At 47.3% G+C, this 14,228-nt stretch overlaps 1 long non-coding RNA gene across 1 annotated transcript in view; it reads right to left on the bottom strand.

Moving 5' to 3' along the window:
* Window positions 1–3,081: 3,081 nt before the first annotated feature.
* Window positions 3,082–14,228, bottom strand: part of LOC137538241 (uncharacterized) — a 44,887-nt gene continuing 33,740 nt past the window's right edge. The window contains exons 3-4 of the long non-coding RNA XR_011024716.1: window positions 8,228–8,313; window positions 3,082–3,668 (exon numbers count right to left, since the gene is read on the bottom strand). This is a non-coding gene — a long non-coding RNA (uncharacterized lncRNA). The remainder of the gene's footprint in view (window positions 3,669–8,227; window positions 8,314–14,228) is intronic.

Below are 14,228 nucleotides of genomic sequence, written 5' to 3'. Positions count from 1 at the left end.
CTTCGGCAGGATTTTTTTTCAGATGTGGGCTCTAATATGCCACAGAGGTTTAGATAACCAACAGAACAGGTTAGGCAGGTGTTGCGTTTGACAAAATGATTTATATTGTTCCCTTTATCCTACTGTAAGACTATGTTAAAATAAATGAAAGTAGGTCATTCTCTTAATTATTTCAGAAGATCGGTGTGTCATTATACAGCAGTGGAACACAGTGTGGCTTGAGGGCACACCAGCCCTGCCCAGCCCTACCTGTTGATTGTCATACACTTTCAGTGGCCCCAGTGCAAGGTGTACATGCGGCCCCGAACAGAGCCGTTTCTTGGACAGTGCAGGCAGGGCGACCGCCCTGGGTGCAGACCAGCAAGTAGAAGAAGGGGGGCGCAGGCAGAAAGACATAACCGCTAGGGAGCTGGTGACGCGCGGTGCAGCCTAATGGAAGAAGATTACCAGCACTATCACCATCCTGAATCCTCCTGGGCTGCCTGCGTCAGACGTCAAGTCATCATCATGTCACCACTGCGTGATCACACCTAATGTCCTGTAGCGGTACTGCAGGCTGTCATTGCGCGGCGCCCATGGAGGAGTCAGCTTTACGGGCTCTCTTCACCTGTGTGTTTTCCTGGTCCCTGCTTCCTCCTGGATGAGCGTCTGGTCACTAATATGTAGGCAGATCTACTTGTGACCTGTGGCTGTGTGACTGTCCCTAAAGAGTAACTGCCCTGGCCCCAAGCACTCTGTTGATATGAAGCCCCAAAACCTACCAAGGACAGTTTCAGCATCAGAGAGGTGTAATGTGATCACTGGTGGAGGCACCCTTGAGGATATGCTACTGCTAAATATTATGTAAATGAGAAGTGTGGCTTCTTACCTTCTCAAAAGGACAAACCATAAGTCATTGAAAATAAATATTTATTCATACACGATAAACAACGCATTTCAGGGGTCTCTGCCCGCTTCTTCAGGTCAATACAGGTGCCTACAATAAAAACATATATGTACGTTTGTACTAGCGCTCAAACCGAAAATTAACATTTCACTTCTGCTTTCCATCTTATACAGCTAGATAAAGACCAAAATAATAACAGTACTGTTATTATCCCATAGTTATATATAACCACGAATGTTCCATACACGTATATCTATATGACCCAGGAGTCGGTTCTATTGGAACCAGCCTATATATGTATATACAAACATATACACATACTATTGCCTGCTACGAGGTATGGACGTTCTAGATGATACTTTAAAGAGAAACCGTCACCAAAAATTGAACTTCTTCTCAATCAGTAGCTGATACCCCCTTTCCCATGAGAAATCTATTCCTTTTCTCAAACAAATCGTCAGGGGGCTCTGTCTGGCTGATTTTGTAGTGAAACCCCTCCCACAGTGTCGGGCATAACTAGATATCACTGGGCCCCCCTGCAAAACTTTGGATGGGGCCCTCTCCCCCCCCCCCCCTCGCTTTCTGCACAGGTAAACTGAGAACCATTGTTATTCAATTGGCTATTGCACACTTGAATGTGTTTTTCCCATGCAGATAAAAACAGACAGCAGTGAAGCACTGTACACATTTTCTCTATCAATTACATTAGCTTCTGTGATAAAATGTGCATGTTTTCACACATAGACACACATGGTATGCAGAAAATGCATACAGAAAATCACACACAGAAAACTGACAGATGAGCTCCCAGTCTTAGCTTATTACACTCACTCTGTCCATTTTTAATGTATCAGAACTGGCTCTGCAGACTTCTCCAGCATCACTACAGTACACAGCACTTAAAGGATACCACAACTGAAATGTGACATAATGAGATAGACATGTGTATGTACAGTGCCTAGCACACAGATAACTATGCTGTGTTCCTTTTTTTATTTCTCTGCCTGAAAGAGTTAAATATCAGGTATGAAAGTGGCTGACTCAGTCCTGACTCAGACAGGAAGTGACTACAGTGTGACCCTCACTGATAAGAAATTCCAACTATAACACACTTTCCTAGCAGAAAATGGCTTCTGAGAGCAAGAAAGAGGTAAAAAAGGGGAATTTCTTATCAGTGAGGGTCACACTGTAGTCACTTCCTGTCTGAGTCAGGACTGAGTCAGCCACATAACCTCCCTGGCGGTTAATTTTTTTTGCCAAATTGGCAAAAAAAACTTTTTTTTTAAAATTTTTTTTTTTGTTTCATGTAAAGCTACCAGAGTGGTAGCTACATGAAACACCACTAGAGGGCGCATGTGTCCCTCTAGTGCGATCGTCGCCGGCATCTATAGCAAACAGGGGAACGCGTATACAACGCGTTCCCCTGTTTGGCTTCTCCTGTCGCCATGGCGACGATCGGGATGACGTCATGGACGTCAGCCGACGTCCTGACGTCAGACACCTCCGATCCAGCCCATAGCGCTGCCCGGAACTCATTGGTCCGGGCAGCGCAGGGCTCTGGCGGGGGGGGGGCCCTCTTTCGCCGCTGCGTGCGGCCGATCGCCGCAGAGCGGCGGCGATCAAGCTGTGCGCGCGGCTAGCAAAGTGCTGGCTGCGCGCACAGCAATTTACAGATTAAAAATCGCCCCACCAGGGGCTGAGATCTCCCCCTGCGCGGCATAGCCCGAGCTCAGCTCGGGCTTACCGCCAGGGAGGTTAAATACTGCCATTATTATTATTACATACCTGATATTTAACTCTTTCAGGCAGAGAAAGAAAAAAAGGAACACAGCATAGTTATCTGTGTGCTAGGCAGTGTACATACACATGTCTATCTCATTATGTCACATTTCAGTTGTGGTATCCTTTAAGTAGGGATGGAGAGGCTGGGGGCAGGGTGCAGTACACAAGGCCCTGCTGCATACTGAATAGGAACTGTCTACAAATCTTTGTCTACAAAACAATGTATAATTCCTTATCAGTGGCTAAGCAGATGCAGTCATTAGAACTATTGTGCAGAGAGCAGAAAGCTTTTTACCTCTGTGCCCTTAGTTAACAGTCTCTCAGGACAGGGAAAAAATACTTCTCTCCCCATGGGGCCCCCTGCTGCTTCTGGGCCCCCCTTTGACTGCATCCTTTGCAGGTTCTATTGTTACGCCCCTGCACAGTGTGATGTCAGCGCCTCACAGTACTGAGGTCCTGACATCACACTGTGAGAGCCTTGTTGCATTGTGGGAATTAGCAGCTGTTTCCAACTGCCAAAAAAGCAAGCAGCATCTCCTTCCAGTGACGTCACCTGCCAGCAGTAAAAATGTCACCATGTAATAAATGTCGGAATGTAAATCATGGAGAGGGCAGATTTTACAATGAGCAAACACTGAGAAAATGTAAACATAATTATTGTAAAAATTAAGCACTTTTTTTATTACATTATTTTCACTGGAATTCTGTACCCTGATCTACATACCGGTATCTGGGTAGGTGTAATATGGGTAAGGAAACAGTTTGTTAAAGATTACCACTATTCAATGCACATATGAAGATGTTTATAACCAGCATAACACCAATGAAAAGCTAATAAGATGGATGAAAGAGGGACCCTAATGGGCCCCTCTGGTCCAGGGATCCCAGTGCGGTCACAGCCTCTGCCACTGCACACTTTGATAACTTCTTCTACAGAGTTTGGGGGTTTTCTTTCTGATCTTCTGATTGTATTTGGAGAAGTACTTCCTTTAGTGGTTTTCTGAAAGAAAGCAATTTGCGGTCGCATTACAGATTCAACGAGATAAAAAGAAGGAAGTGTATTTTACTTTTGTTCCATGCATATTAACATGCAAAGCCCTGTCTAATGAATGAGCATTGCTATTCCAGGCCCACACTTGCTTTGATGCCATCTCCTTGTTTCTAGTAGAATGGACCAAACTGAAGAGAGTCAGTAACTTCACGGTTTCGCTGTTACAAAAAAAAAGCGAATCTGAACTTACCTGGGACTTCCACCAGCCCCTCGTAGCCCGTGAGGTCCCTTGATGTCCTCTGGGTCCCCTCCGTGGTCCCGCTGGCTGACCCGTTAGCCTGGCAATTTCACCCAAAGTCGTGAGCAACTGTCCGCACACCTGGCTCGATTGCGTGTACATCACCGTAAGCTTCCTACGCATGCGCAGTTCAGATTATTGAGAACTGCACATGCGCAGGAGGCTTACGGCAACACACACGTGATCAAGCCAGGTGCGCAGTTGCTCAAGATGCCAGGCTAATTGTGCCGCCAGCGGAACCAAGGAGGGGACTTAAAGGAAGCCGAGGGACCTCGCGGGCTACAGGGGGCAGGAGGAAGCCCCAGGTAAGTCCAGATTGGGGGGGGGGGGTGTTTATCACTGTTCAGGGTACCTTTAAAGAGAACCTGAACTGGGTAAAATGATTTAAAATAAACAATAGGGCTGCTCAAATCCGATCCGGGAGACATCCGGATAGTCGCTATCTGGATATCTCCCAGTAAAAGCTTACCTGTCTGACGTCTTCTTCATCTGTCCCTTGGCGGCTCCCATGATGCGCTTGACACGCGTCACTTGATTACAAACACTTCCACCTTCAACCCGGAAGGAGGAAGTGTTTGTAATCACGTGACCGCCGCTTGGACCGCATCGTGGGAGGCGCCAAGGGACGGACAAAGAGGACGTCAGACAGGCAAGCTTGACCCCCCGTCCACCCCGCACACGTTTACTGGGAGATATCCGGATAGCAACTATCTGGATGTCTCCCGGATCCGGATTTGAGCAGCCCTAATAAACAACACATGATGTACATAAAAATTAATATTACATTCTTGCCTCGCCATCAGTTCCTCTCAGAAGCTAACCATATTCTTCTTACAATGATTCATTCCATTACTGACAAGATTTTATCTGTCAATGTTGTCTGAAACTACAATGTTTCAGCCGGGGTGCAGAAACCACCTACAGGGCCCTACAGCAAATTTACCATGGGGACCCCTCTTGGAATCAAAACTCCCCTTGCGGCTGGTAAAACACACCCACACCTACTTATCTCTCTTCCTCAGCACCCTCTCCTCACCTTGCAGAGTAGCACAGCAGAGCAATGTAATATTTACCTGCTCTACCAGCACTGAGTCATGTCTCTTCTGTTCTTCCCGGAAGCTGTACGCTCCATACTTCCATGCCTCCAGCTCCAATCATGTGACACGCCTCAGGAGCCAGAGGTATGCAGCATAGAGTGTGTGGCTGTCAAATGATCAGAGGCGACCTGAAGCAGGTAAATATAAAACTGCTCCACTGTGCTACTCTGCAGAAGGGGGAGGAGCAGGTCCCCTACGGTTGCTATAGATACACCACTTACCGTAGTTTGAGACAGCTTAATAAATGTAACTAGCTTTTAGATTTGTGATTGATTTCTATCGACAACCCTACAGGATCCAGAGAATTTCCACTTTGGTAAGTACCGCCAGTATGCGATTTTGTATTCCAGCTTTGGCTCAAGTACACTTTAAGGATTACAGTAAAAGACATCTGTGAAGGACACAACTATTAGGAACTGTGATAAATACTTAACATGATGACTGATGTGTTAATATTTCATGCGATACCGTATAAAGGGCAAGGTCAAGTTCTAAAAATGAGAGATGATTGGCCCTCACCCATTTACAGCTTGTTGTCGGGGTCCCTGTCACAGGGCAGCTTGTTGTCGGGGTTACTGTCACAGGGCAGCTTGTTGTCGGGGTCACTGTCACAGGGCAACTTGTTGGTCACTGTCACAGGGCAGCTTGTTGTCAGGGTCACTGTCGCAGGGCAGCTTGTTGTCGGGGTCACTGTCACAGGGCTTCTTGTTGTCGGGGTCACTGTCACAGGGCAGCTTGTTGTCAGGGTCACTGTCACTGGGCAGCTTGTTGTCGGGGTCACTGTCACAACTCAGCTTGTTGTCAGGGTCACTGTCACAGTGCAGCTTGTTGTCGGGGTCACTGTCACAGGGCAGCTTGTTGTTAGGGTCACTGTCACAGGGCAGCTTGTTGTTAGGGTCACTGTCACAGGGCAGCTTGTTGGTCACTGTCACAGGGCAGCTTGTTGTCGGGGTCACTGTCACAGGGCAGCTTGTTGCCGGGGTCACTGTCACAGGGCAGCTTGTTGTCGGGGTCCCTGTCACAAGGCAGCTTGTTGCCGAGGTCACTGTCACAGGGCAGCTTGTTGTCTGGGTCTCTGTCACAGGGCAGCTTGTTGCCGGCGTCACTGTCACAGGGCAACTTGTTGTCGGGGTCACTGTCACAACTCAACTTGTTGTCAGGGTCACTGTCACAGGGCAGCTTGTTGGCGGGGTCACTGTCACAGGGCAGCTTGTTGGCGGGGTCACTGTCACAGGGCAGCTTGTTGGCGGGGTCTCTGTCACAGGGCAGCTTGTTGCCAGCGTCACTGTCACAGGGCAACTTGTTGTCGGGGTCACTGTCACAACTCAACTTGTTGTCAGGGTCACTGTCACAGGGCAGCTTGTTATCTGGGTCACTGTCACAGGGCAGCTTGTTGTCGGGGTCACAGTCACAGGGCAGCTTGTTGTCCGGGTCACTGTCACAGGGCAGCTTGTTGTCGGGGTCACTGTCACAGGGCAGCTTGTTGTCAGGGTCACTGTCACAGGGCAGCTTGTTGCCGGGGTCACTGCCACAGGGCAGCTTGTTGTCGGGGTCCCTGTCACAGAGAAGCTTGTTGCCAGGGTCACTGTCACAGGGCAGCTTGTTGTCGGGGTCACTGTCACAGGGCAGCTTGTTGCTGGTGTCACTGTTACAGGGCAGCTTGTTGTCAGGGTCACTGTCACAGGGCAGCTTATTGTCGGGGTCACTGTCACAGGGCAGCGTGTTGCCGGGGTCACTGTAACAGAGCAGCTTGTTGTCAGAGTCACTGTCACAGGGCAGCTTGTTGTCGGGGTCACTGTCACAGGGCAGCGTATTGTCTGGGTCACTGTCACAGGGCAGCCTGTTGTCTGGGTCACTGTCACAGGGCAGCTTGTTGTCAGGGACGGGGTCACTGTCACAGGGCAGCGTGTTGTCTGGGTCACTGTCACAGGGCAGCGTGATGTCTGGGTCACTGTCACAGGGCAGCTTGTTATCTGGGTCACTGTCACAGGGCAGCTTGTTGTCGGAGTCACTGTCACAGGGCAGCGTGTTGTCTGGGTCACTGTCACAGGGCAACGTGATGTCTGGGTCACTGTCACAGGGCAGCTTATTATCTGGGTCACTGTCACAGGGCAGCTTGTTGTCGGGGATGGGGTCAACGTCACAGGGCAGCTTGTTGCTGGGGTCACTGTCTTAGGGCAGTTAGTGGAGTGGTTAGTGAGTTGTTTGCTGCTGCAGAAAAGCTTCTATGGCTGTTACTTCATGTGAGCTGCTGACATGGAACAGCTTGACACTTTTCTTATCTTGAGACCAAGAGACCACTTCAGCGGATAAACCTAATAGAAAAAGCATGTGAAGTCAACTTTCAGAGCTAATCTTCATCACATTGCTTTCTCTAAAAGTAATAAAAAAAATTGTGTGTGACTGAAGCCATCGCCATTTAACCCTAAAATGTCTAATCAGTGCTAAATGTCTATGATGATGGGTGTAAATACTCAGGGGCATAACTACAGGGGAGGCAGCCCCTGCAACCGCAGGGGGCCCCAGAGCTGAAAGGGCGCCTCAACTGCTACTTGTCTCCCTCAGATAAATGGGTAGATCCTTCAGATCAGGTTGTTATGGGTGTGAAGAGTATGATGTCTACACTTGTGTTATAAACCTTGCAACAGGGCCAGGTTTACCTTAAGGCACTGTAGGCAGATGCCTACAGGCGCCTGATGATGGTAAAGTGGCTCCTTCCCCTGCCCTAGTGTCTCCCTCCCTCCTTCCCTATGCAGAGTTCTGAGCAGAGAGTAAATGAGAAGCTACTCACTCAACTCTCGGCATTCCACTGATGAGATATTACTTCAGTCGGGGGCACCACTAGCTATTTCAAACTGAGGGTACCTCTGGCTACCTAATACTACGGGGCGACTGTAGCAGCCAGTACACTTTCAGTGTGGCTCAGCAGGGGTTTGTAGGCTCATGGAGGGCAAAGTCTGGGGTGCAGGACATCTGTGCCTATAGGCTCCTGTGATGTAAATTGGAGCCTGCCTTGCAAGATGGGCCACCAGAGGTAGCAAGGCAAAGGTTGTGAACATTGGGGGGCCCTATCAAAGTTTTGCAGGGGGACCCCATTATTTGTATTTACACCTCTTCCTTTGTTGCAGGCACAGCGGTGCAAAAAAACAACAACAAAAAAAAAAAATACTCACCTATGGAGAGGGATGGCTTTGGATCCCATAGAGCAAGGGTGTCCAGATGGTTTCAACCAAGGGCCATTTTACCGGTCTTCAGATAGCTATAGGGCCGAAATAGCAAAATTTAAAAAAAAAAAAATTCTGATTGCCCCTAGGTACAGTGTGCCTATTATAGTTTTGTCAAATAAAACATTTCCATGTGAAGTAAACAATGTACCATGTGTACAATCAGCATGTCAGTTTGCGGTGGTAGCCTTGCTCTTTCGAGTAGCTAGGTACTCGTAGCTACTCAGAATTGAAATGTTAACTACAGCAGCAGTGACCGCGGGAGAGGGGGGTTAACTTACCCATGCTGCCAGCTGATGTGCTCCATTCGCAACAACCACACTTCCACACTTCCTTCTTCCTGGTTGAAGGAGGAAGCATGGGAGTGACTGGAACGAGACTTGGAACGCAACGTGCAGCGCAAATGAAGTGCAGAGGATCAGATGGCAGCATGGGTAAGTTAACGCCCCTCTACCGCGGTCTCAGCTGCTGTAAACCTTTTTGATTCCAAGTAGCTACGAGTTGCTGCAACTGGCCACAACTGGTCAGCATTGAGGTGATCGCTGCTGCTGACTGGAGGGTCGCGGAAGGACGGCGTGGGCACAGGGTGACTGCAGGGGGCTGCATGAAGCGCCAGGTAAGTCATACTGCTTTTTGTTTTCAGTTACCCTTTAATGGTTGTGTTGATTTATTTTGATCGGACAGCAAATTTACACTGTTATACAAGTTGTTCATTATATCAAAGTGTCATATCTTCTTTTTGTCCCATAAAACAACGTAATAACATTTTTACAAAAATGTGAGAGTTGAACTCACTTTTGTGAGCTACTGTATCGGATGGTCGAATCTGGTGGTCACCTAGGTGCATTTCTTTAGGAAGAGGGAAATAAAATACTATAGCGCAATCTTGCAGTGCAAAATTTATTACAACTTTATTGGCTAATACAAAAATACAAAAATAGACGTATCCATAAAAACTTTATGATCCGTAGGATCAATCTTCATGAGCAACAATTAAGTATATCCAAATACAGAACTTTTCATGAGACTGACAAAATACTGTAATCTGGTTTGTAGCTGCATAGCTAGTTCTCCTTGCTGACCGGTGGATTCATGTCATGTGCATCTGGTCAGTACAGATGCCTTCTGTTTTTTTTCGTGTACCTCTGGCTATTTTTGCTGACTGGGCCTTACAGAACTGTCTATATACAAAACGGCCTGATAAGGGGCTGTAACGATCGGTGAAGCACAGAGAGGATCTGATTACCGGTGATCTGCAGTATCACTGGGAATACAGATGTATACCAGATTATAAGTGATCTGCAGTATCACCGATAATCCGATATACTAGCTAACCTCTGTTCACCTGAGTAGAGTGTAGTGTTTGGTGTAACAGTAACACTTAGAGGACTAGGCCTCAGTGCAGCAAGGAGTACTGCACAGATTCCTACCGCAGACCTGAGCTCTCCAAGACGGGAGGAGTCAGACTGACAGTAGAAAGGATAGTCTGAAAGTGACACTCGGAAGGAGGTGTCACTGACAGGACGGGGAACCGCCTCCAACAGTGAGGTCAGTTCTCGAGGTCGGACAAGCCAGGTCGATACACACGGACAGATAAGGTACAAGATCAGGAGGCAAAGGCAGAGTCGAAGTACAGGCGAGGTTCGGCAACAGGGTATCAGATATATCGAGGTACAAAATCAGGAGGCAGAGGCAGAGTCTAGGAACGAGCCGGGGTTCGGCAACAGAGAGTCCGAAATATCGGGGTACAAGATCAGAGTTCAGGAGGATAGTCAAGGCAGGCAAAGGGTCATAACAGATAAACACAATCAAACTAGTACTTTAGCTATCAACAGAATCTAGCTAAGTGTAGGATTACAGCTCCAGCTGGTCCCGGCACACTTGCGGATCTGACTACGGATCTGGGTGCTCCCACATATGTGATCGCAACGCCAGACCCAGAACAAGTGAACCACCAGCAGTATATATACACATGTCCCTCTCCAGCACCTCCCTAAGTGCTGGACCAATGAGGAACGGAGCCAGAGTCAGCTGACCAGCCTGGTCAGCTGACTATTTCTGGTTGTCATATAAACCCTGCCTGAGTGCGCGCGCGCGCGTCACTCTAAATCTAGAGGGACTATATGTCCCAGCCACACCAGCCCCGCTCTGCGGGACCTCCGCAGCAGGGGCATGCGCGCGAACCGCCGCGTCCAACGCGGCGGTTTCTCCGCGCTCCGTAGATCCCTGCACGGAGACAGCCGCCTCATGCTGAGAGGAGGCGGCTGCCTCTCCGTGTGTGGCGCCACTGTGCGCGGAAAGAGCCGCCTGCCGCTGGCTCATGGCGGCGGCTCTTCCGCGTTTTCTCACAGGGGCACTCAGTAGCCCGAAACGAACATGTGAATTGATCATTGTTTATCACGTCAAGCCAGATTACAGTGTTTGGTCAGTCTCATGAAAAGTCCTGTATTTGGATATGCTTAAATGTTGCTCATGAAGATTGATCCCATGGATCATAAAGTTTTTATGGATACGTCTATTTTTTTATTGGCCAATAAAGTTGTACTAAATTTTGCACTGCAAGATTGCGCTATAGTATTTTATAGCCCTTTTTCTAAAGAAATACATGTTGAATGTGGGTGTGGAGGATCACCTGTTAAGATGACTCTTGTGCTTTTGCTCTTCCATTAGAAAGGGTGATACCCAATTATATACTAACTGGACTTTCCATCTATAAATGTATAGGCAGATCGACTAAGAGGCAGATCTCTCTCTGATTGAATCTGATTGGATCAGAGATCTGTTGCCTGCCAATACATCGCAGGCCGATTCCAAATTGATTCCAGCATGAAATCTCTCTGGAATCGGTCTTGTGGCTCCTCATTTGGCCGCCATTCGCCAACCCCAACGCTGACCCCTCCAATGTTAAATGTGTCCCCTGCTGCTCGCTCCGATCTCCGTCCTTCATCTATACATGCGCCCCACGTGGTTGCTGGCGTAACGTGGCAGCGTGTGTAAAGTCACACACATGCCCACATATATGCCAGCGACAACGTGGTGTGTGTTTATGGATGGAATGTGGAGCCAGCGGTGGACACCGGCAGGTAATGTATGCTGCATGGAGCCATAGGGAAGGGGGGTGGGGGGGAGGGAATTTACATTATTGCATTCTTTACTCATGCCGATTTGCGCATCACTCCATTTCTGACCCGTACCCGATCAAGCATGTTGGCCCTACATCTTGCAGCTTGTCAGATTGATACATGCGATCAGTTTCGGCCCAAAATTGGTTGCATCGTCGATTGGGCATGCTCTTAGTGCCTTGATTTTCATCCGAGGCAAGCGTGCAGTTCAGCCTCCCGTCGGGAGGCCTTAAGCCCCATACACACGCTCAACAGCGGTCTTTTATGCAGCACAATTATCAAACAACTTTTGTTGTGAAACAAGTTGAAACAACCAAAAAAAAAGTTGTTTGCTATTGTTCAAACAACTGATAAGACGTCAATCCAGCTGTTGGATTGACGTCTTATCAGTCTTATCAGTTGTTTGAACAATGGCAAACAACTTTTTTTTTTGGTTGTTTCAACTTGTTTCACAACAAAAGTTGTTTGATAATTGTGCTGCATAAAAGATCGCTGTGGAGTGTGTGTATGGGGCTTCAGGCTCTGTTCCCACTGCTGCGGAGAACAGACATTTTTTTGTCCATTCTCCGCTCATCCAGTGAACGGCTCCTATTTTATAAATAGGAGCTGTTCACACTTGTAACGCTGCAACAGATCCGCGGGGTCCGATGCAGTACGTGGACCGCACTTTTGTGCAGTCCGCGATAATTCCGGGCAGGTGGATGCATTCCCCCCTATAGCCTATAGGGGAGCACATCTGCCCCTGGCTACAGCCGGACCGTGGCGGACCATCGGATCCCGCTGGCCGCACATGGCCTGGAAACAAGTGGCAACACAGCCTAACTCACCTCTAATGATATATTGGGGTTGATTCACAAAGGTTACTTATTTTTCACCTTAACTGTAAGGAGTGCTAATGCATGAGATAAACAAATAAGGAGAGATAGTTCATGAGATAAATAGATAAGGAGAGAGGTACATCATGAGTTTAGTCATTTAACATTTGACATGTGACATGGTGAGATAGACATGGGTATGTACAGTGCCTAGCACACAAATAACTATGCTGTGTTCCTTTTTTTCTTTCTCTGCCTGACAGAGTTAAATATCAGGTATGCAAGTGGCTGACTCAGTCCTGATTCACAGTGTGACCCTCAATGATAAGAAATTCCCCCTTTTTACCTCTTTCTTGCTCTCAGAAGCCATTTTCTGCTAGGAAAGTGTTTTATAGTTGGAATTTCTTATTTGTGAGGGTCACACTGTAGCCACTTCCTGTCTGAGTCAGGACTGAGTCAGCCACTTACATACCTGATATTTAACTCTGTCAGACAGAGAAAGAAAAAAAGGAACACAGCATAGTTATTTGTGTGCTAGGCACTGTATATACACATGTCTATCTCACCATGGGCCATATGCAATTCTCTTTTTCACCTGAGTTTTCTCCTAGAAGATAATTTTTCATCTTTGATTTTAAATAACTTTGCAGTACCTTTCAACTAAAAAAGTACCAAAAAGTTGCAGAAAAAGTACCATCAAAATTATTTTAAGCATTTTCTTGCCTTCTGGGGGCTTAAAAGGCATTTTACTGACAAGTTTAAAAATATCAGCAAGGAGAAAACTCAGGTGAAAAAGTGAATTGCATATGGGCTCATGTCTCATGTCACTTCGGGTATCATTTAACTGTAAGGAGTGCTAATGCATGAGATAAACAAATAAGGAGTGCTAATGCATGAGATAAACAAATAAGGAGAGAGGTACATCATGAGTTTAGTCATTTAAGGAGAGATACATTTTGAGTTATTAAATAAGGTGAGATAATTTAACAGAAAAGCTTTGTGAACCAGGCCCATTCTGTGCTGCTGGAAGACTCTAGAGGACTCTTCTCCTTCCACCATCTAATGCTGGGCATACACGGGTCGTTTCGCCGCTCGATTCTGCAGTCGATTCTCTTATCTTCCGCTCGTTTTTCTTATCTTTTTCCATTCACTTCTATCACAAATCGAGCGGCGAAACGATGGAATGGGAGGTTGGACATGTCGGAAATTATCTATCGAGCCGTCTATCTGCGGCAGAAAGGTGTATTCCCAGCATAAAGGCCCGTACACACGCCGGACTGGAGGCAACGACGGGTCCATCGTCACCTCCCGCTGGGTGGGCGTTCCAGCAACAGTCCGGCGTGTGTACAGTCTGTCCGCTGACTGATACGGCTGTTTCCGAGCGATCTGCCGGGCGTATCAGTCTGCAGACAGACTGTACACACGCCGGACTGTCGCTGGAACGCCCACCCAGCGGGAGGTGACGACGGACCCGTCGTTGCCTCCAGTCCGGCGTGTGTACGGACCTTAACTCTCTGCTAATGAAATCCTTGGTGCCGATTTCATTGTCTTGACAATGTGTCAGCAAAGACAAATATCAGATAAGAAAGAAATGTTGACTACAATCAAACACCATATTATAAAACAAGCAACCTTCCCCAAAATAGGCCCTCGTATTCCCTTATTCTCAGAAAAACCCCCATGAAACTTCAAAGTAGAACTTGAGGCTGCAGATAATTAAATTTCACGTAGAGCGATTTGGCAAGTGGCAGGCGTCCAAGTGCTAATGAAAACCATATCATTTTTACAGGAGACTTATTAATCCTTTACAGTTTTTTCAGAAATCATTAACGCAAACACGGAATCCACCCTCCTCATCTTCATTTTCTTTGATGGATAAAACTGAGCTATTTATAGTGAGATTGTAGCTTTTGTTTTTATTTTCCTGAAATAGACAGTTAAACATATGGACGTAGTTTATTATGATCATCGAGGCCGAGCCTTTTTCATTTCTTTATATGTGAAATTACTCTG

The sequence above is a fragment of the Hyperolius riggenbachi genome, chromosome 11 (assembly GCF_040937935.1).
Source record: "Hyperolius riggenbachi isolate aHypRig1 chromosome 11, aHypRig1.pri, whole genome shotgun sequence".
NCBI classification, from domain to species: Eukaryota; Metazoa; Chordata; class Amphibia; order Anura; family Hyperoliidae; genus Hyperolius; species Hyperolius riggenbachi.
The sequence above is the reverse complement of the archived record's forward strand: the minus strand, read 5'-3'. Positions and strand labels throughout refer to the sequence as shown.